Source organism: Tupaia chinensis, unplaced genomic scaffold (assembly GCF_000334495.1).
Source record: "Tupaia chinensis unplaced genomic scaffold, TupChi_1.0 Scaffold000061_1, whole genome shotgun sequence".
Lineage (NCBI taxonomy): Eukaryota > Metazoa > Chordata > Mammalia > Scandentia > Tupaiidae > Tupaia > Tupaia belangeri.
This window is the reverse complement of record NW_006159519.1, coordinates 1310694-1331856: the sequence shown is the minus strand read 5'-3', so window position 1 is coordinate 1331856 and position 21163 is coordinate 1310694.

Genomic DNA, 21163 nt, shown 5'->3' with positions numbered 1-21163 from the left:
TGGTGGTGTGAGTTTTAAGCCACTGAGTCTGGGACTCGAACTGTGTTCAACTATGTGGGAGTCCAGTGACATAACCATTAAACCATGTGCTGGTCCCTCAGATAAATACTCTTGAGGCTAAATTCAGACCACCACAGATAGCCATTCACATGCCCCGACGGCACTCGGGCCTGCACTCTTGCTGGTACAGCTTCGGTAGCTTCACTTTGATACGCTTGGCTCCCTGCTACCCACTGGAAGGACGAGGAGTAACTCGGGGCCCTAGGAATCCAAGCCCTTGCTCCTGCCATAGTCCCTAATGGCCTCGCTGCTCTGGGCTGACCCCATCCCAATTGTTCCACCCCCATTTTAATGACATCTGAAGTTTCCCTCCTTCATAGAGAAAAAAAATCCAAACTCCTGGGTTTGTTCTTAAAAGTTACTGTTCCTTTCTCACCTCCACAGCACCTCCTGCTAAGGAAGACCCCAGCTACAGCCAGTATGCACGGTCTCCTACCACCTCCCTCCTTGGAGATTGGCTCCGGACAGACACCCATGTGCCCAGGCCACTTGCTGAAGTCCTGCCTCTCCTTTCAGGGCCAGGCCAACACCAACCTGTGTCAAACTCTCCCTCCATCCTCTCAGAAGGAAAAGAAATCCCTTTTTATTCTCAATATTCTTAGTGACTATTGTCTGCCTGGAGCTTGTAATTCATGTGTTTGTCACCTGCAGCAGATTATGAGCATCACCAAATCATCTTTTTTCTCTTTCTTGTGTTTTTTTTGTATCTACTATATACTTAATAAGTATTTGTGGAATTAGAGGAAATCCATTTTGAACCTTTTTCTAACATCACTCCAATGAGAGTTGGGAAAGGAGAAGGTTCCCTTGCTTGGTATTTAATTTAGATATTCTGTGCACGGAGATTTAGTGTGCATGGAGCCCAGCATTCTGGGTGGCGCCCCTACCACTGGCTTTGCAAAGCACAGGCCACACAGTCTGGTTCTGGCTGATGACTTTGTGACCTTCCATGTCAAATTGTGACCTTCCATTGAAAGCCAGCATGAGGCATGGAGGCTGAAGGTCTGGCTCTCCCTAAGGTACCTGTCAAGAGGGACTCAGAGATTTGCTCCAGGGAGTTTGCGTATAAGGAATTCCAGCAGGAGAGGGTGAGCTGCCAGGAACCCTGCTCGCCTCCCATGAGCCTTCCAGCCAATGATTTATTTGCAAAAATGTCTTCTTCACTATTACTAAGGAGGGTTTGCTTCCCTTGGACATGGTCGGGGGAAATGCAGGCAGCCGTCCGTCCACACTGAGACGGGCTTTAAAGCCTCAGCCCAGCTGTTCTGCTCTCTTGCGTGCCCCAGGAAGTTGGCAACGGTTTCCTGTTGCTCTGCCGTGCCCCTGCTGCTGCCCCAGAACATCAGGAGACTGCTCCTCCCTATCTCTCCCTCCTTGAAGCGCAGCTTAGAAATAATATCCTGTGTTTGTGTAGCATGTTCCAGCAAGACTCCCAGAGCCCTTTGCAAACATCAGCTTATTGTTCACACGCCTCTCCTCCTTCTCACCATGTCATGGCAAAGCAATGATGGAAGGAACAGGACGTCTGGTGGAATGGGAGAACTGCATTTGGAATATGAAACAGGAGGTTTAAAAAAAAAATGGGAAAGATCAGAAAGCGTAAGTTCCAGAGTTCAGAATAAAGTTGCCCTGGAATGTTCCTTAAGATTCTGACCACTTTTTTGGTGACATTTCAGTATGGTGCAACTGCTGTCTAACACTGTAGGGAATGGCAGATGTACTGCATTTTGCTAGCTGGATATGATCATTAAAATCACTATTTCATTGGGACCAGCAGATGGCGTAATGGCTACATTGCTGGACTTACATAGTTGGCCGGGGTTCAAGTCCTGGACCCCGTGGCTTCAACTCACACCAGAAGTGAGTGCGTGCATGCCCAAGATCCCAAGAGGAGAATGAAGGAGAAGGGACTGTGGCGTGACCACCCCCCAGGGGGTGATTTCTTGCTTTATGTCTGTCTCTCTCTGTCTTTCTGGTGAGCACATGCACCCTATAGCAAATCCCCCCCCCAAAAAAAGATCACTATTTCATTTTTGCATAGAACAGACTGCTATAAGAAGCCTGTTATTTTTTGTTTGTTTGTTTTAGAGGTTTTTGCTATAGGGCGTGTGTGCTCACCAGAAAGACAGAGAGACAGAAAGCGAGAAATCACTCCCCCCCCAGGGAGATGGCCATGCCACAATCCCCTCTCCTCCATTCTCCTCTTGGGATTTTGGGCATGCACGTACACAATGCCTGGTGTGAGTTTTAAGCCACTGAGTCTGGGACTCGAACTGTGTTCAACTATGTGGGAGTCCAGTGACATAACCATTAAACCATGTGCTGGTCCCTCAGATAAATACTCTTGAGGCTAAATTCAGACCACCACAGATAGCCATTCAGGACAGGGGAACAATGCCCTCTTAACATGTATCACAGTAAGGGGTCAGCCTGAAATCTTGTGGTGAAGAGGCAGGTGGATCCCACATGGGTGACTACACAGTTCAGAGCCTGGACCCAGCAGCTTGAAAATACACACCAGGCACATGTATGTATGTGCCCCAAGTCCCCAAAGGAGGAAGAGATGGAGAAGAGATGACATTGTGACCATGCCCCATGAGGGAAGCTGTGCTCTCTCTCTCTCTGATGAGCACACATACCTAATGGCAAAATTTAAAAAAGAAAAGCCGGATCCCACATGGCTGATGGTTGGTTTGAATCCTGGCCCTGATGCCTTGAAAACCATGCTGTGTACATGCTCAGAATCCCCACAAGATGGGGAAAAGGAAGAGAAGAGACTTCAGGATAAGAAGAGACTTCAGCACACCCCACTGGAGGGTGCTTTCTTCCTTTCTGTCTCCATCACACTGTCCTTCTCTCTTTGGCTAGCACCTCTGGCAATTCCAAAAAAAAAAAAAAAAAAAAAAAGACAATAAGAAAACTGTTTGGCCTTCATTATTCGTCATGTAGCCTCTGTGTTCCAAGTTTGGTCGTCATTCACACACCGACCAGGCTGCTCACTAGTGCTCGAAGATGCTCCGAACCTCCCACTCCATATTAGCACTCACTGGCTCTTGCCTGTTTTCTTTCCTGGAATGGCTCTCCACCAGAAAGTCCTCTTCTTTCTTCTAAGCCTATTTCAATGGTCCCTCCTTCACGAAGCTTCCCTATCTTCCTGTCCTGTATACCTCTTTCAAGTCCCCAAAACACTGTATTTCTCTTACAGAATTCATCTTACGCCATTATATAGCATAACTCTTTTTTTTTTTTAAGGGAGATTTTTGCTATAGGGCGTGTGTGCTCACCAGAGAGACAGAGAAAGCAAGAAATCACCCCACGCCACAATCCTTTCTTCTCCACTCTCCTCCAGGATCTTGGGCATGCATGCACACACGCCCCGTGTGAGTTTTAAGCCACCTGGTCTGGGTTTCAAACTGTGGTCGACTCCGTGGGAGTCCAGCGTAACCATTACGCCATCTGCTGGTCCCTAGCGTAACTCTCTTTATTCAAATACTAATGCTACTCATATTGCAAGTTCCTGGAAAGGAGTCTGCCTCCTTTAAAGCATTTTCCACAGTACATTGTGGAAGCTGACACACATTAGGTGCTAAGTAAGAGCTGATTACATGGATGCATATTTGCACGCTTAGGTTCTCAACAAATAACCTGTTGAAATTAACTTGCCAACCATGCCCTACTTCTCCAACTGTGAGTTCTCTACTGCCCTCCAGTCTTGTAACCCGGATGCCTTTGAGAATGTACGTAGCGTGTCATACCTTCACCTGGAATACAGTCACAGGTGGACCCTGCCAGCCCCCCAGAGCTTCATTGCCTTTGTCTCTTGCTCCCCAAATCCTCCCAGCTTGTGCCTCTGCACGGGTTACTTCACATGGGGCTTGATGGCATCGGAAACTTGACTAGATAGCCAAGTTCGCAGCCTCTAACGTCCATGGATTAACCAGTATCACAAAATTATAGGCTGTCTGAGCTGGAAGCAACCTTGGTTCAACCCCTTCATTACGGATGAAGAGGCCGAGCTCCCACAGGGATTTGCGCAGAGCCATGGGCAAGACCATCACGGGACTGATCTCTCCCTTGGCCTTCGTGTCTTAGTCCTCGGTAGGGTCCGCATGACCTTCCTAAGCGCTCCTGCTTTTCCAGGTGCTCAGGTGGCGTGTTTTCAAGTCGCTTTCACATCTCTTTTCTACGGCAGAGTGGCAGCCAGCCTCTGAGGTCTTCAGAACCTGCGGCATGGGGCTTAGACAAAGCCACGTCTTTTTCACTATGGCAGTCTGCTATCACGCCAGTCTCGAGAACTCTGCCCCATTGTCTAATGATCCTGCTTCTCTAGAAACTTCTAGTAGTTGACTGATAGGAACTTTTACAATGAGCCAAACAGCAAACTCAACTTCTCTTCTGGTTTTTTGTTTGTTTGTTTTTTTAATGCCAGAGGGTATGTGCACTCACCAGAGGAGATAGAGAGAGAGAAAGACGAGGAAAAAGCACACCCCCGATGATCCCTTCTCCTCCATTTACCTATCCTGTCTGGATTTGGGGTGTGTACATGCACACACACACACACACACACATTCACACATGTCCGGTGTGTTTCTCCAACTGCTGGACCCAGGATTTGAACCATGGTCAACCATGTAGGATCCAGTTTCTACTTAACCACTAGGCTACCAGGCCAGCATACCTCTCTTCGCCTTGTCTAACCTCCTCTACAAAGCTAAAGGTAACCTAGGACACTTTGGAGCTTCAAATGGTTAATCAATTTGAAGTGGGCTGTTCAGAGCATGGTTAGAAAACATTAAAAGTCCATGGAACACAGTTTAAACCAGACAATATGCAGTTGCTAAATCCTCTAAGCTCACAGACAGCCCTCAGAATGCTGCTCGTGGACGTCTGCACATTTCACGTCCATGAAATCGCTCATGTACATCGCTCTGCTGAGCTACATAGGCAGAGAGCTCTTGAGAAGATTGATCTCTCTCTCTCTCATGCTTTATAATGAAAAAAAAAAAAGTGCAGTCATTTATTCAGGCCGACGTAACTAGAAACAGAGCAAGGCTTCAGACCCAGGTCTGTCTCTGGCTCTAAAGAGTAAGCCACTTCTATTTTACCAGTGGCGTTCCCCCTTCCTGCCTGCCTTTCTTCCTCTCTTCCTTTCTTTTCCCTTTTGAGAAGTCAAATGCAGTCAACTGACGTGATCTACAGACTTGGATATAGGAAACATTTCAGAGTAGAGTTGCTTTGCTTTATTCATGACTGACAAAGCCTGGAAACACCCAGATGTTCACTGACAGGTGAATGAATAAACTGTGGTATATCCATACACTGGACTGCAACTCCGTGAGGAAAAGGCCTGAGGAGCCAGCTCGTGGAGAGCACGGGTGAATCTTGGAAATCCCTCAGCTGAGCTAAAGAAGCCAGACACAAGAGACTATGAGGAGACTTCAAAGCATTTTGGGAAAACGGAATAATCAAGAGAGAGAGATAAAAAATATAAGGGCCTGTGACATGGTAGTTAAGGAGCTGGATTCCCATACGGCTGACCGTGGTTCCAGTCCTGGACCTGGCGGCCTGAATATCACTCCAAGCACATGCGTGTGTGTGCCCAGAATCCAAAGAGGAGAATGGAGGAGAGTGATTGCGGTGTGGGCATCCCCCTGGGGGGTTAATTTCTCACTTTCTCGCTCTCTGTCTCTCTCTTTCTCTAAGGCAATCACACATGCCCTATGGGGGGGAAAAACTAAAAATAAAATAAGGAAAATAATAAACTCTATTTCTCAATATAAGGACCGTCAAGGTCAAGACACTTTGTAAACAATGATGCCAACCTTTTAGTTCACTTGTAAAGAACTGAGAGTCTCAGAGATTTAAGCATGTCAGTGTGGCTTTTGTACAGTGTTAACTGGAGTGGCCAGGACACACACACTAGAACTTTCAGGGAGTGGGCTTCTATGGGACTGTCACGGACCACCATTTATACATGTGTGTCGTCCGTATGGATTAAAATTAGTTTTAGTGAGCATATGTTTATATGATTTGTATTTTTAAACTTCAGACGGCAACTTATGAGCACATATGAAAGTGTTAGTATGATCTCACTGTAAGAAAGAAGCCGTCTGCAGTGACTTCACATTGGGCAGCGTTCTTGGATAAGAGACTGTTAAAATAACCATGGTTAGCCCAGACACAGGAAGGTAAGAGTGCTTGCTTAAAACGTGCCTGACCCATGACTGACAGTAAGTGGGTGTTTGGTTACTCAGAAAGAGCCCCGCAAGATAAAGAACCTCCTTCACTGTCTGCCAGGCCCAGAGAGCGCAGGGCCACCTGCCAAAGCAAAAACAGCCCTATGCCCTTCCCTCCCCTCCGTCCTGCCTCCTCATCCCTGATGAAGCTGGAGTGGGGGGGGGTATGTGAGGAGAGGAGGAAGACCCACCCCTCCTCTCGACCAGGCTACCTGCCCACTGTAGCACAGAGGGTGTAAAGAAGAGAATCTTTTTTTTTTTTTTAAGGAGATTTTTGCTATAGGGCGTGTGCACTTGCTAGAGAGACAGACAGACAGAACATGAGAAATCACCCCCCAGGGGGGATGGCCACACTGCAGTCTCTTCTCCCCCAATCTCCTCTTGGGATCTGGGGCACACATGCACATGCACCTGACATGAGTTTGAAGATGCCAGGTCTAGGACTCGAACTGTGGTCAACCACACAGGAGTCCAGCAACGTAACCATTATGCCATCTGCTGGTCTCTCGATCCAATGCTGAAGCACTGGATTGATACCTTAGACTGAACAGTTTCTTTTCCAAGAATGTACAGTGTCCAGAGAAGTCAGGGTTCTGTCCAAATTTCCTCCCAAGAATAAGATGGCTACCTTGCCTGGGCCCATTAGAAAGGCCTGTGAGAGAAGTCAAGTTTGAGCACACGCATGAGTCAAGTGTCCAAAAGCTCTAATGCCATGGGATACGTGAAGAGCTAAATACCAAAACCAAGTACAGCGGAAATCCCTCTTATACTACACACGCATTTACTGCGGGCCGCACCAGGACTGCCTGGAAACACAAACCCCGACAGCATGTAGCTCCCAAGCCTCAGGGCTGGCAACCAAAAGAAGGAAGACTGGGCCGGCCCATGACCCGGTGGTCAAGGCAGCTGGATCCCACACGGCTGACCACATGGTTCAAGTCCCAGACAAAGTGGCTTGAAAAGCAAACCAGGCATGTGTGTGTGTGCCAAAAATCCTGAAAGGAGGGAGAAATGGAGAAGGGATTGCAGCGTGACTATGCCCCATGGGGGGGTGCTTTCTCTATCTCTCTCTCTCTGCCTCTCTCTCATGAGTGCACACATCCATTGACAAAATTTTTTTTAAAAAAAGTTAAAAATTTTAAAAAAAGAACTGAGCAGACATGATTAATTCTGACCTGACGCCAAGCAGGGGGGCGGCTGTCAACCCAGATACACACCTTTTGCTAGGGAGCCTGGGCACAGGTGCAGGCCCTGACGGGAACGCGGCCAGGAAGGGCACATTCTTCTCGCAGCTGTTTGTTTTCTGTCCTGGTATTTGCGAGTATGCTATGTTTGTGTTTGTTGGATCATTTGCTTTTGCTTCCCAACTAGGAGGCCAATTTCTGACTCTTATAGACGGGCCTTCGGCGAGCTCAAGAACAAACAAGAAACTAAAAACTCCCGGAAGTTCAGAGTAGATCTGGCAAGGTCAGAGGCAGTTGGCCTCCACATTTTGGGGACATCATTTATTTTTTTCATCTAAACCACGCAGAATGGGGCCAGAAATGAGAAGGGGGCAATAGGTGTACGTGTGGGTACTCGCTGACTTCCTACAGGGGCTTGGCTAAGGCTGTGGACCGGTGTTTGTCTCTCCAGCAGAGGCAAGAAAGAGCTTGGCAAACTCCTTTCCTGGCCCTCCCACCCACTCTGTGCAAAACCACCCCTGTGGATCTAAGCTGCATCCACAGAGGAGATGGCCAGGACACCCCCGGGACCCTGAGACTGGAGTGAAGAAGTAGCTCAGGGCTCTCAGGGGACGTCCCCTTCTGAGGACGAGCAGAGGAGCCTGAGCTGGGAACGCGACAGCACAGACACACGAAGACACACTGGTCGTACTGAACTCGGCAAGAAGAATAAAAGAGTGGTAAAGACATCACCTGAAGTCCATGACGAGGAGTGTGAGGCCCCAGCTCTGCACTGGAGGAGCTGCGTGACCAGCTGGCAGTGGTCAGAGGCCTCTTCGGGGGAGCCCTGGGGCGAAGCCGACTGGCTGGGTCTCCACGCGCAGTGAGCACTCCCCGGGCCTGCGCCAGGTATCCTGTGGCTGCTGCGGAAGAGGAGGACAAACTAGGAGGCTCGCAACAGCAGAAACGTGTCCCCTCGCAGAGCAGTTCCGGACCAGGGTGCTGGCTCCCCAGGAAGGCCCAGAGTACACGGCCTCCTTGCCTCTGTAGCTGCTGCTGGTTACAGGTGCTCCCTGGCTAGCAACGGGGTCATGGCCGTCTCTGCCACCATCTTCACCTGCCACCTTCTTCACCTGCCGCCTTCTCCCCGTGCCCGCTTCTCTTCTCTGTGTGGCCTCTCCTTTTCTTTCTTTTTTAGATTTTTGTCATAGGGTATGTGTACTCCTCAGAAAGAGAGAGACAGAGAGAGGGGAAGGCCACACCACAATCCCTTCCCTATTCTCCTCTCCGGATTTTAGGCACGCTCGCACACATGGCTACCATGTCTTTCAAGCCACTGAGTCCGGGACTTGAAATGTGCAGTGGGCCATATGGGATCCAGCCACCTTAACCACCAGGCCGCCAGCTGGCCCTGTTTCTCTAGAGAGGACTATGTTGACCTATCACTCATCAAGTTCTATTGAACACAAACCTGAAGTGTTGCTCAGGCCTTTCACAGCTGGGGTGCTTCTCCTGAACCCCTGCAGTCAGGTGTTCTCAGGGCAGGTGCTTCCCAGAGTTTCTCAGGTGGGAACTTTCACCCACTGCACGCGTCACACTCTTGGCCGTGTGGAAAGGCCCCACGAAGACGAGTGTACCGAGAGGGTTGTGTCTGATCCAGCTCTCACACCCAGCACACCCCGTAGAGCACAGTTGTTCAGTCGTTATTTTACGGTTTTTGCCATAGGACACAGGTGCTCGCCAGAGAGAGACAATGAGAAGGAAAGTGAGAGACCCCCAGGGGGTGACATGCTGCAATCTCTTCTCATCCATTCTCCTCCTCCAGTTCTGGGCGCACACACACACGCCCAGCGTGATTTTCAAGCCTCCATCTCTAGAACTCGAACCACAGTTGGCCATGTGGGAGTCTAGTGCTTTTACTACCGTGCCACCTGTGGGCCCCAGCTGCGTGATGATTTCGTTTGGATAAATAGTTATCATAGTAAACAGGTAACTGAGCATGCTCAATACATTGCGAGAATGACCAGACCTACATCATAGCGATCCCGAGATAAGCACCACCCTTCCCAGCATTTTGGAAGCGGCACGTAGGCTCAGGAGGGTTGAGTGTCTTGTCGAGCTTGGAAGTCATGCTTGGTTTCAAGCCCAGGAAGGACCACTTAAATTAGTCCAGGACAATTGCTCTCAGCCTACTCAATTCTGGTCACACCAGCAAACCGATCTCAAAACAGAGGGCTGAAGCCTGAACCCTTGACCCTGAGGGTCCACAGGAGATGGCTCCAGGGACCAAAGTCTCTTATCCCAAACTGCACTCCTACTTCTAAGCCTGAATCCACCAAGACAACTCTCCCTGGCTGGGGCCGGCAGATGGTGTAGTGGTTATGCCACTGGACTCCCACATGGCCGACTGTGGTTCAGGTCTCGGACACGGTGCTTCACATCAGACACGTATGCGTATGTGCCAAAATCCTGCGTGAAGACTGGAGGTGAAGGGACTGCAGCATGGCCATCCCCCCGGGCGGTGATTTCTCACTTTCTGTCTCTCCAGTGAGCGCTTGCACCTAGAGGAAAAATCTCTCTGAAATAAAAAACAGCAACGACAACAACAAACTCTCCCTGGCTCCTTCCTCTTAACACATCTTTTACGTGTTCTTCTCTTTGCCTTTTTTTTAATAGAGATTTTTGTTATAGGGTACATGTGCTCACTGGAAAGACAGAGAGAGACAGAGAGACAGAAAGTGAGAAATCACCCCCCAGAGGGGATGGCCACATCGCAATCCCTTCTCCTCCATTCACTTGGGATTTGGGACCAGCTTGAGCTTAGGCCGCCAGGTCCAGGACTCGAACTGCGGTCGACACTTTGGGAGTGCAGTGACGTAACCATTACACCATCTACTCGTCCCTTCTCTTTGCCTTTTGTCCACAGGAAAGAAAAACTGCCTCCCTTCTATGTCTCCTTCCTCTTTAAGCTTATTCATTTACTTCCTCCATGTGACAGAGACAGGACCAGTGCCCCAGCTGAGCCTTGACGCCGCAGTCCCCCCAGCCTCAGTCAGCGCCGATGGCAGGCGCACGTGTGTCCAGGGGCATCTCCGGATGTGAACCTGCAGAGCACGGCCATCTGCCGCCACGTCCCGGTCCCTCCGCCTCTCTGCCTCCCGAGCCTGGCTTCATCAATTAACCTCCTCGCTTCCATTTTCAGTCCCTCCCTCCTCAGTCCTCAAACCTGCTCACATCCTCACACCCCAAAACAAACCCTCCGCTTCGAACACGGCGGCCCTCCGTTTCTGTCATCCCGCTGCGTTCACAGTCCTGCTCCTTTCCTTCTCCGGCAAGAAGAGCTGTAGGCAGGGGCGGCCCCGCCTGGGGCTGGGGAGGTGGAGCCCGGAGAAGGGACACCCAGCCGGCCAGAGGGTGGACTTTTCCTTGATGATCAGGGCATCCTTAAAGCAAGCGTTCCCCCACCCGCGCCTGCTCCTTCGGAGCTGGGCGCTGCCCACACCGGCCTTCACCGACCGCCTTCTGCCCCGGAGTGCCAGCGCGGGTGCCGGGGGTGGATCACTGTATGGCTCCTCAGGTGATGCAGGCTTGGTAGGGAAGGGAGAGTACATTGGTCAGTTCCTCTCAAAATACCCGCTTAGGAGAACATTGAGGACCAGCCGTGGTGTGCGCTGCTATAACACTGTGCTCCTCGGACTGGGGCCACAAGGGAGGCCTGGGTTCGATTCCCAGTCCACCTAAAAGGTCGGATGTGGTGGTGTGCACCCATCAGCACAGGGACTTGGGAGGCCGGGCAGACTGGGGCTCAGGGCTGTCTGTGAGCGGGGTGCAGTGGTACAATCTGTAGTCCTAGCTACACAGGAGGCTGAGGCAGGAGGAGCACAACTTGGTGAGCCCCTGCCTTGAATAAAATAAATGAAAGTTTAAGAAGAACATTCATTGTTTACTTAACTGTAAAGTCGAGGTGTGCTGTTCGGGGCTTGCTTAGAGGTTCAGCCAAGGTGTCGAGACCTGGGCTCTGTGGACCTTCTCGGTCTTCATCCTTGTTGACTGTGGTAACAAGATGGCTGCAGCTGCCCCACACCTCACAGCCTCGCACCGCATCCACAGCAGGAAGCTGAAGAGAGGGCGTGGGCAGAAGAGGACTTTCTCTTGAGCAGAGAGACTAAAACATCTTCACACCAGTTCCCATTCTGGAGGGATGACCTCACACAGGCAACATTAGCCAGCACTGAGCTGGCTTCGTTTTCCTCTCAGGCCTCCCGAACACGAGCATTTCTCTGAATTCTTTGGGCAAATCTAAAAAGTCTTCTGTGTGTCCACAGTACTTTGTGGTCTTCACATCTTTCTTTAAGTGCCTTTCTTCGTGAGTAATCCTTTTCATCTTTTCATTCACAGGTTCTGATATCTTCTTTTGTTGTTAGAGTTTATTAATTTCTTCCACAAGGAAAAGAAGCAGAGAAAGAGAGAGACAGAGACAGATGCAGAGAGACAGCCCCAGCAGGGTCCTCAGGCCACAGTCCACACCCATCTCAGCTGGGCCAGATGACAGGCATGTGCATGTGCCTGGCAGGGTCAGAGTGGTCCTGGGATGAGAACCCAGAACCTTCCCGTGTGGTTTGGTTGCACTACCCCTGCACCACAACCTGGCCCCGCTGAGGTCTTACAGGTACTTACCCTGCGTATTTTGAATGGCTGAGTGAAGGGAAGAAGGAAGGAGGGGAAGGAAAAGCTCCATTCCAAGTCCTTGCCCTTTTCCTCTCTGCGTCTTCACACCTTTTCTGCTGTGAGGTCTCCGACTCCCCCCGGCCTCAGCCTGAAGCCTTCCAGGCCTGTCTTGCATTTTACCTCCTGCTGGAGCTGGAGTGCTCAAATGCAACACGTGTAAAATGCAGCGTCTCGTCTTCCATCACAAACAAATGTTCTGAAATGGAAATAATATTTTTGGAAATATGTCCTTGCTTTTCTCTATTGCGATCCTTTGCATTTGATTTCTGCCCATTCCTTTGCCTCTGGGAGGGTTAGGACTTTTGGAGCAGAAACACCAAGAGGTGGAGGATAATACTGAGGTCTTGCTGTCCAGAGGCGGTTTCCAATAACAATGGTGCATCGTGGAAAATTCCGAGCAGATCCAAATAGAAGCGTATCGCGACTCCTCGTGTGTCCAGCTTCGACAGTTACCTGCCCGCGATTTACCGTGTTTGTCTATACCCCTCCTGCTTTCACCTTCAAAGAAATTAAACATCGAACCAGCATTCAGTCTCCTGATGGTCCTTCATGGCTTTACAGATCGTGTGAACCATGATCCAATTAAGATCCACACGCTGTAATAGATCGATATGTTTCTTATTTTTAAAAAATCCATGGGCTTCCTCTCATCACCCTTTTCCCTTGCAAATTATTATGGAAACCTGGAGTCTCACAGTCTGGTTTTGCTGATCAGACCCCTAGGGGTTTGTGTCCTTTGATCTCAGTAAAGAATCTGACACATATTTAAAAGCCACAATGGGGTTGGCCTCACAGTGCAGTGGTTAAAGCCCAGTGTGTAGGGAGCCAGATCCCACACAGCTGGCAGCAGTTCAAATCCCGGCCTCAGCAACTTGAAAAATGCTGGGCCACATGTGTGCGAGCCCCAATTCCCTATGGGATGGAGGAACGAGAGGGAAAAGGGTTGCGGTGTGGCCATGTCCCATGGGGAGGGAGGTACCTTCTCTCTCTCCCTCCTTCTCTCTGGCGAGTGCACATACCATCTGGTGATTCGAATAAGTAAATAAGTAAATAATAAAGCCTTGGTTTCTCCATCTCTACACGATGAATGTGCCCCTTGGGAGAATGCCATACATGCGAGCAGGGAACGGAAGAAAACGGTGACTCATAGGCAGATGGAAGCGGAGCAGACAAGACAGACTCACATCCTAGTTCTGTTTCTACCACATTCAAGATGGGTAAAAGCAACCTGCAATGGCAACTGCGGAACAGAGCACATGGGCAGGGCTGGCATCTGGGTCACGTGAGTCGGCCTTCTCAGGGCTGAGAGATAATCTCTGTCTTAATTTGGGGGTGGTTACGTGAGTTTTGTCTTAGTCTGTGCTGCGGTTTGAATATGTCCCCCAGAAAAGCATGTGTTGGGACTTGACTGTATTGACAGCACATTAAAGGTATTAAGTGACATTTAATTCCTTGGTAGTGTTCCAGGGGGGAGGCCTAGCGGGCAATGATTGGTTCGTGGTGGTTGATCACATCATGGAGGTGACAGTCCCATGAATGGATTAAGGATGTCTCACGAGACCAAGTGAATTCTAGCTCTCATGAGAAGGGGGCTGTTCTCTGGAAAGCTGGTTCTTAGATCAGTCAGGCCCCCTCTCTCTGTAACCACCAACCTCTGTGTCCTTTGGGCCAGGCTGTAGGCCTAGGACTTTGGACTTTCCAGCCACCAGAATTCTGCATTTGTAAAGAAACCTGTATCTTCTCACTAAAATAACCAGGCTTGGGTATTCCTGTTAGCAACACAAATAACAGGCTAAGACGATCTGCTGTTTCATTGCCAACAGAAATACCTAAAACTGGTGGTTCATAAGAACAGAGGTTTATTTGACTCACGGTTGGAAGTTTAAGGTCAAGAAGCTGACCTCTGGGGTCACTCCAACATAGCAGAGGGCGGCATCTTGACCAGGGCAGCCGTCCTGAGTTTCTGCCTGCTCGGATCTCCTCTCTCTGTGTAAATCCACCAGAACTCAATCATAGGGGCCCAGTTCTTGACCTTATTGCACTTAAAAGTGCCACACTAGGACACCATGAAGATGCCACTGAACACTTCTACGATATGACCAAGTCCTGATGCATGTATTTGGGGAGAGATTTCCAAACTCCAGTTAGAGCTATGCAAAAATTCCTTGTTGTATAGTTAAGATTTGTACGCTTCCTCAATATATATTAAACATTAATAATAAAAAATAAAATCTCATTTAACCTCACCCCCTAAATCCCTAAAGATGGAGAATTTTAATTTCCCCTCTTCCCCAAATAATCTGGCACAGGTTAAACAGAGATACCAGTCGGTGCAGATCTCAGGGAGGTCTATGTACTGGCGCCCCCTGGTGCACAAACAGACCCACTTTTCACAAAATTCCCGCTGAAATGGAATTTCCCTGCCTTTCACTTCCCCTCCACCCCAACTCTGACTCAGTTTATGGATCAGAAACATGACGGAGTGAGATTAGAACCCCCCCCCACACACACAAAAACAGAAATTCCCAGGTAAACACATAGCTGGCTTCCCAGGTAACTGCAAACTCTTTGAGGGTGAAGACCCATTGCCCTGTTCCTTGTTTTAGCCTTTGAACCTTTCGCACAATCCCTTCCAGGAACAGAGTAGGTCAGAGGAAATGGTAAATAAGTAGATGGACAGACGGGTGGATGGGTGGCCCTGACGCCCTCAGGGATGCCAAGTCTCACCACTCAATGCACATGTTCTCTGTGGTGAGTAGTCTTCCTCAGTGCGTCCTAGCAGAACAGCCTCCCTCATCTCCTCCCGTTGTGCCTTTGACAAAATAGAATTATATTTAACTGGTATGTTTCTTAGCGTCCTTCCTGTTCTCACGATGGTGTCCCATGGTGAAATTTTCTAGTGATAAGAGCTGGCTTATAGACTCACACTTTGTTTTCATGGGAATTAGCAACGCTGACAATCAGAGTCAAGATAGCTTAAAACACACGAAATATGGGACCGACAGATGGCATGAGGGTTACGTTGCTGGATTCCTACATAGTTGGCGGTGGTTGAGTCCTGGACCCAGGGGCTTAAAATCACACCAGGTGTGTGTGTAAGAGCCCAAGATCCCGAGAGGAGGATGGAGAAGGGGCCTGTGATGTGGCTGTTCCCCTGGGTGTGTGTGTGTGTGATCTCTCGCTTTTTGTCTCTCTGTCTCTGTCTCTCCAAAGGTTTAATGCAAAAATCAAACTGTTGAGCATCTCAGCCTAAGAGTGAAGTTCTTTGAGAGGTAGCCACTCCGGACTGGGGCCACGGCCAGTCAAGGCCCTCTGCGCAGGGTGGGGGTAGGGCTGCACTGGGATTTTTTTCCAGGCTGCTGGAGGCTCACCTGGGACAACACTGAGCTGCGTGGGCCACGGTTGCTGCAGAGGTGTCTCTGCAGCATGCTGGAGCAGGAGTGTTTCCAAGGAAACCCTTCATCCCCTTCTGAGTGCCGCTGAGGTCCTGAGGTCAAAGGCTGAGCAGGGCGAGGCCAAGGGCACCTTCTCCGAGCCACTCCTAGAACGTTTAGAACATTCCTACCACTCTGCCGAACCAGGACTTCTCGCTCTTTCAGGACTTCTCGATCTTAGCACTATTGATTTTGGGGGCCAGCTCATTCCTCGCCAGTGGGGTGGGTCTTCTATGCACAGTAGGGTGTGCGGCAGCACCCCGGCCTCTCCCACTGGGCGCCAGCCACACGCCTCCTCCCATTTTTGCCTTCCAAAATGTCTCTGGATATTGCCAAATGCCCTTGGAGCAAAGAGTGGGTGCAAACTGCCCCAGTGGAGAAGCACCGGGTGAGGCTGGTCCAGTGTGAGAGCTGACACAGCCCAGGGCCCAGCTCCCACTGTCCTCACCACGCGCCTTCCCAACACGCCTGCACTGATTGGTGGCAGGAAAAGGGGCTGTGAAACATTAGCTCGGTGACCCCGCGGTGGCCACCGGCTTGGTGGGAGTAGGGACGTCAGACGGAGGAAGAGAAGCTAACAAAATGTCCATGTCACGACAATAAGTCCGTGCCCAGGACGCCACCAGGTGCAGGACTGCAGAGTCGGGACGTCAAGGGGTATGTTTCACAAGACTTTCTGACCCCCAGAGTAAGAGCTGCCCAGGCTGCTTGGGTGGACTCCCCAAAGGTGAAATAAGGGAGCCTGCAATAAGGGAGCCCCCAATCAAACGTGTGCTGTACTTCAGCTCCTGGATTACAATGACCACCCCAGGTTTCGGCAATGCCAAAAGCCACAGCGGGTCAGCTGGGAGAGCAGGTGTTCGCAGGCCGAGGGGCCCCTCCCCTGGTGTCCACACACACGTCCTTGGCCAGACGTTGTCCCTCAACTGCTGCTTCACACCTGTGAGTCTCACCTCGCTGGAACCCCTGAGTGGTGGCGGCTGATCACAGACTCCAAGTCCTTTCTCCTTCGCATAAAGGGCCCTCCTGGCTCCTCAGGCCCAGGGCCCAGACCCAGCCACCGTCGGTACACCTCACCGCCAGCCACAGGGACTGGTAGCTGGAATTCTTTCTTGCCATTTTGCAAAGCTGGAAGGAGAGACCACTCTTCCTGTTTGTCAGGGGCCTGTTGAAGGCACGCTGGAGGCTGGGGCACCATGTTGTGTGAAGAAGGACAGGCTAAGTGACACTCAAGAAGGGACGTCCCTAGTCCTGGCCCCTGAGGTCCTCGGAGTATCCGCCCCACCTTCCTGAACTCCTCCATTTTCATGGTTGATGTGGGTCGGCTCCACTGTGACCTGGTAGTTCCTCTGGTCCCGTGGTGGCTTCCCTTGGGTGAGGTTGGTCAGCAGTCAGTGGTCTGGAACCTTGGCTGCTCCCCAGAACCAGCAGGCCCCGCCGTGGCAGGCCCCCAATCAGAATTCCCGGGGAAAGCGACCCCGAGCTTCTCCAAAGCTCCCAGATGACTGGGAAGCCCAGGTAGGTTTGGGAACTGCTGTGTACGCGATCAGTGTAGACGACTCCTTCCCTCCTCGCCCTTCTGCCTTGCTCGCAAAGCTCCTGGCGGCCTGAGGGTCCTTCAGCTCCAGACTCGCCAGATCCAGCCCAGCCGCGGCATCAACTGGTCCACCTCCATAAGCGCTCAGGCCTGCGAGTCCGGGGCTGCCCCCGTTCACACTCCCTTCCTCGAGAGATGTGTAGCTGGAGCCGTTAGACCAACAACCACTCCCTTCTAGTGCTTAGTTCTGGAGCTTGGCAGGTGGTGATTATTATTATGTATTTAAATTTTAAGGAAAAAATGTCAGTAACATCCTTTAGAAGGGAGCCCGGTTGTGCAAATCTGCAGTGTGGCCCACAGTCCACCAGAGGGCGCGCACGGCTCACACCGCGTTTGCAGCGTCGCTTCGCCCCAGTCTGCGCTAAGGCCCGATCCAGGGGGACTGCAAAGCACGTCCCGGAGCCCCTGGTTCTCATCCTCAGGGCTCAGTGAAGAATCTGCCAAATATTTAAAAGCCAGGACTGGGTAGGCCCCATGGCGCAGTGGTTAAAGCCCTGTGCATAGGGCGCCAGATCCCACATGGCCTGCCACTGGCCTGCAGCAGTTGGAATCTCAGCCCCAGCTGCGTGAAAAACCAGGGCATGTGTAAGTAAGACCCAGTTCCTGATGCGGTGGAGGGAAGGAGGGAAAAGGATTGGGGTGTGACCGTGTCCCATGGAGGGAGGTACTTTCTCTCTCGTTCTCTCTCTTCCTCTCTCTAGTGAGTGCACCCACCCTCTGGCAATTTTTTTAAAAAAAGTCATGATTCCCCCATCTCTACAATGACGACAAATGTGACCCTTGAGACAATGTCACACTTGTGAACAAAGGAAGAAAAGGGGTTGAGGCCCTCCCAGAGCCTTTGGATTTGGTAAGTTGCTTTTGTTTGTTTTTTTTAAATATATAAGATCTATTCACTTAATTTTATTTACTACTATTATTATTAAATTCACTATGGGGCACACACACTCACCAGAGAGAGAGAACATGAGAAAGCAAGCTACCAGGTCCGGGACTCAAACTGCAGTCAGTCATGTGGGAGTCCAGTGCCTTAACCACCATGCCACCTGCTGGCCCCTGATTGGGTAAGTTTTAAACCCAAAGCATTATCTATAGAGTGAAATTGCAGGATGAAATCCCCCACCAAAGTATGGGGAATTATTTTAGACGGCAGTGAGAATTTCCAGCTCAGACGCTGTGAATTTCCAAACACCAGCAGCCATCCCAGTCCCTCCCCCAGGACCCTCCCTCCCACAGAGGAGGCTGAGTATTGAAGCTCCCGTAGGGCTGGCTGGCTGCAGAGCCCGACAGGCCACAGCAAGAGGACCGAGTGGGACATAGGGCAGGGCGGCTGAGAGGAGTGTTGGGAAATCCTGCAGGTAACAGGGAGGATGGCGCCTGCCAACCCTCCCCAGGGCTCATGGAGTGTGCACTCTCGGGTCAGGGGACAGCTTTCCAAGTGTCACGCAGGCAAGGCAAGAGGGCTGCTGCCAGAAATCCGTCCTGCCACCGTCCAGCTGGGTGACACCACGTCACAACTCCACTTCCCTGAGCGTCCATGTCCTCACTCCTCACGTGTAAGATGGTGTGGGAGGGGCCTGGCTCTCTGTCACCAGTCAGCTTCTCAGAGAAAAACACAGTTCCCTGAGATTTCTTTTTTTCTAACCTAAGCTCTGCCCATAGGCAAAGTTTAAAGCTTCCCCTGCAGGCCATGACCCTCTGGGCCTCCCCTTAAATCTAACTTTCTTAAAGCACGTTGCCCTTAGGGGTCAAGGTACTCCCACTATCACAGAACTTTTTTTGGAGGGGGAGGTATAAAAGTGTATTTATTTATTTTCTCCATGAAACACACAGACACACACACACACACACACACACACACAGAGACAGAGAGAGAGAGAGAGGCTCCTCCACCAGTCTTGACATGGAGATCCACTCCCACTTCAGCCAGCCTGGAATCCGGGCCTGTGAGCGCCCAGTGTGTTCCGGGAGGCCTCTGGGTGTGAACCCAGAACTTTCCCACGTCAGTCAGCCCTCATGGAGCATCAAGTTCTCCTGCTACACCACCGTCCGCCTCCCTGCCCTTCTAAGTTTATTTATTTGTTTATTCCATGAGAGAGACAGAGAAAGAGGCACCCCACTGGGTCTTCATGCCACAATCAGCCGCCAGCCTCAGCCAGCCCGGTCACGGCCCGTGTGTCCAGTGTGCGCGAGGAGGCCCTGGGACGAAACCAGGCCCTTCCCACATGGGTCAAGTGCATTCACACCGCACCCCTGGCTGGCCTGGTGTAACTACTCCTTGTGATAAAGGCCGTTAATCAAGGGAACACCTCCATGCTGTGTAGTTTCCCGGCCATGCGAAAAAAAGCTTGTAGGAATACAGTCGTGATCCGAAGCCGTTTTCGTCCCAGTCCCGGTGATCTGGTCACTAATCTGTGAGCGTGGACCCCGCCTCCGGCCTCCTGAAGTCACTCTGCATCTTGGTTCTGTCATGCACAGTGGGTGGTGAGATTGTGCCCTTTAGTCTTGAAAGAGTCCTTGGTTGGGACCAGCAGATGGCATAATGGCTATGTCTCTGGACCCCACACAGTTGACCATGGTTCAAGTCCTAGACGCAGCAGCTTGAAACTCACGCAGAGGGTGTGTGTGTGCCCAAAATCCTGAGAGGAGAATGGAGAAGGGACTGGGGCATGGCCATCCCCTCCGGGAGGTGATTTCTCACTTTCTGTCTCTCCACCTCGTGCACGGGCCCTGTGGCAAAAATCTCTCTAAAGAAGAAGGAAGAGTCCTTGGCAGTTATTTGCACGCTGTCCACCACGAAAGACCCTCGGTTTCATCCATCTGTTCACAGCACTCTGCGGGGCGGCCCACCCGCTCTAAACCCACCAACGAGCTACGAAACCACCATGGTTCTCCCTCTTGTCCCCCTCGAGGCCGTGAAAATATTTCAAGTTTCTTCTGTTCTTAAAATTGAGAACCAAAACACACTCAGAGCTTTAATGGTGTCACGTTTCCACAGTGTAAGCAGTGACCGCTCAGCGGAAGTGCGGAACTCGGCTATAGCCAGAGAACCGCTAGGAGCTGTGCGTGTGCGCTGGGAGGATGCCAGCCAAAGTCTTTCCCCTTTTTCTTTGCTACAGAGTGTGCGCACTCACTGGGGAGGTGGGGTGGGGAGAAGTGAGAAATCCCCCCCAGGGGGGATGGACACACTGCAATCCCTTCTCCGTTATTCTCCTTAGGGATTTTGAACACGAAAGCACATGTGCCTGATGTGTTTTTCCTCTGTGTCTGGGACTTGAACCGTGCAGCTGGACACATAGAATCCAGCCACTTTCATCTTCACATCACCAGCTGGCGCCCAGAAATCTTTTTAAAGTTTATTTATTTTTTCCATGACAGACAGGAAGAGAGAGGGAGACGCCGGCACCCACAACTTCTGGCCCAGTAAACCCAAGTCGTGCTGGTGGACGGGAGAGGAAAGTGGGCTTATACGTGTTCTTAAAATTCAGGATTAGGAGTATATTATTTTCATCATTTAAAAAAGTGCTAACCAGAGCGTACATCATCCCTTGCAAGCACACCTCCTTCCTCCCGGCCCCCCAGACTCCTCTGCTCTCCCAGGGGACGGGTGGATCTCCTGTGAGGACCGAGACGGCGCTCCCTGCCAGCTCAGTGGAATGGCGAGCTTCATTTTGTTTTTCTTCTTCTCTCTTTTTTAAATTTGTCAGAGGGTGCATGTACTTGCCAGAGAGAGATTGAGAGACAGAGAGAGAGAAGAGGAGAAAGCAACCCCTCTGGGGCATGGTCACACCACAATCCCTTCTCTGCCATTCTAACCTGTCTAGGTTTGGGGCGCACGCATGCATGAGCACACACCTGGTATGGTTTTCAAGCTGCCGGGGCCAGGATTCAAACTGGGGTTGGTTATGTGGGATCAAGCTTTCTCAACCTTGAGGCCACAGGGCC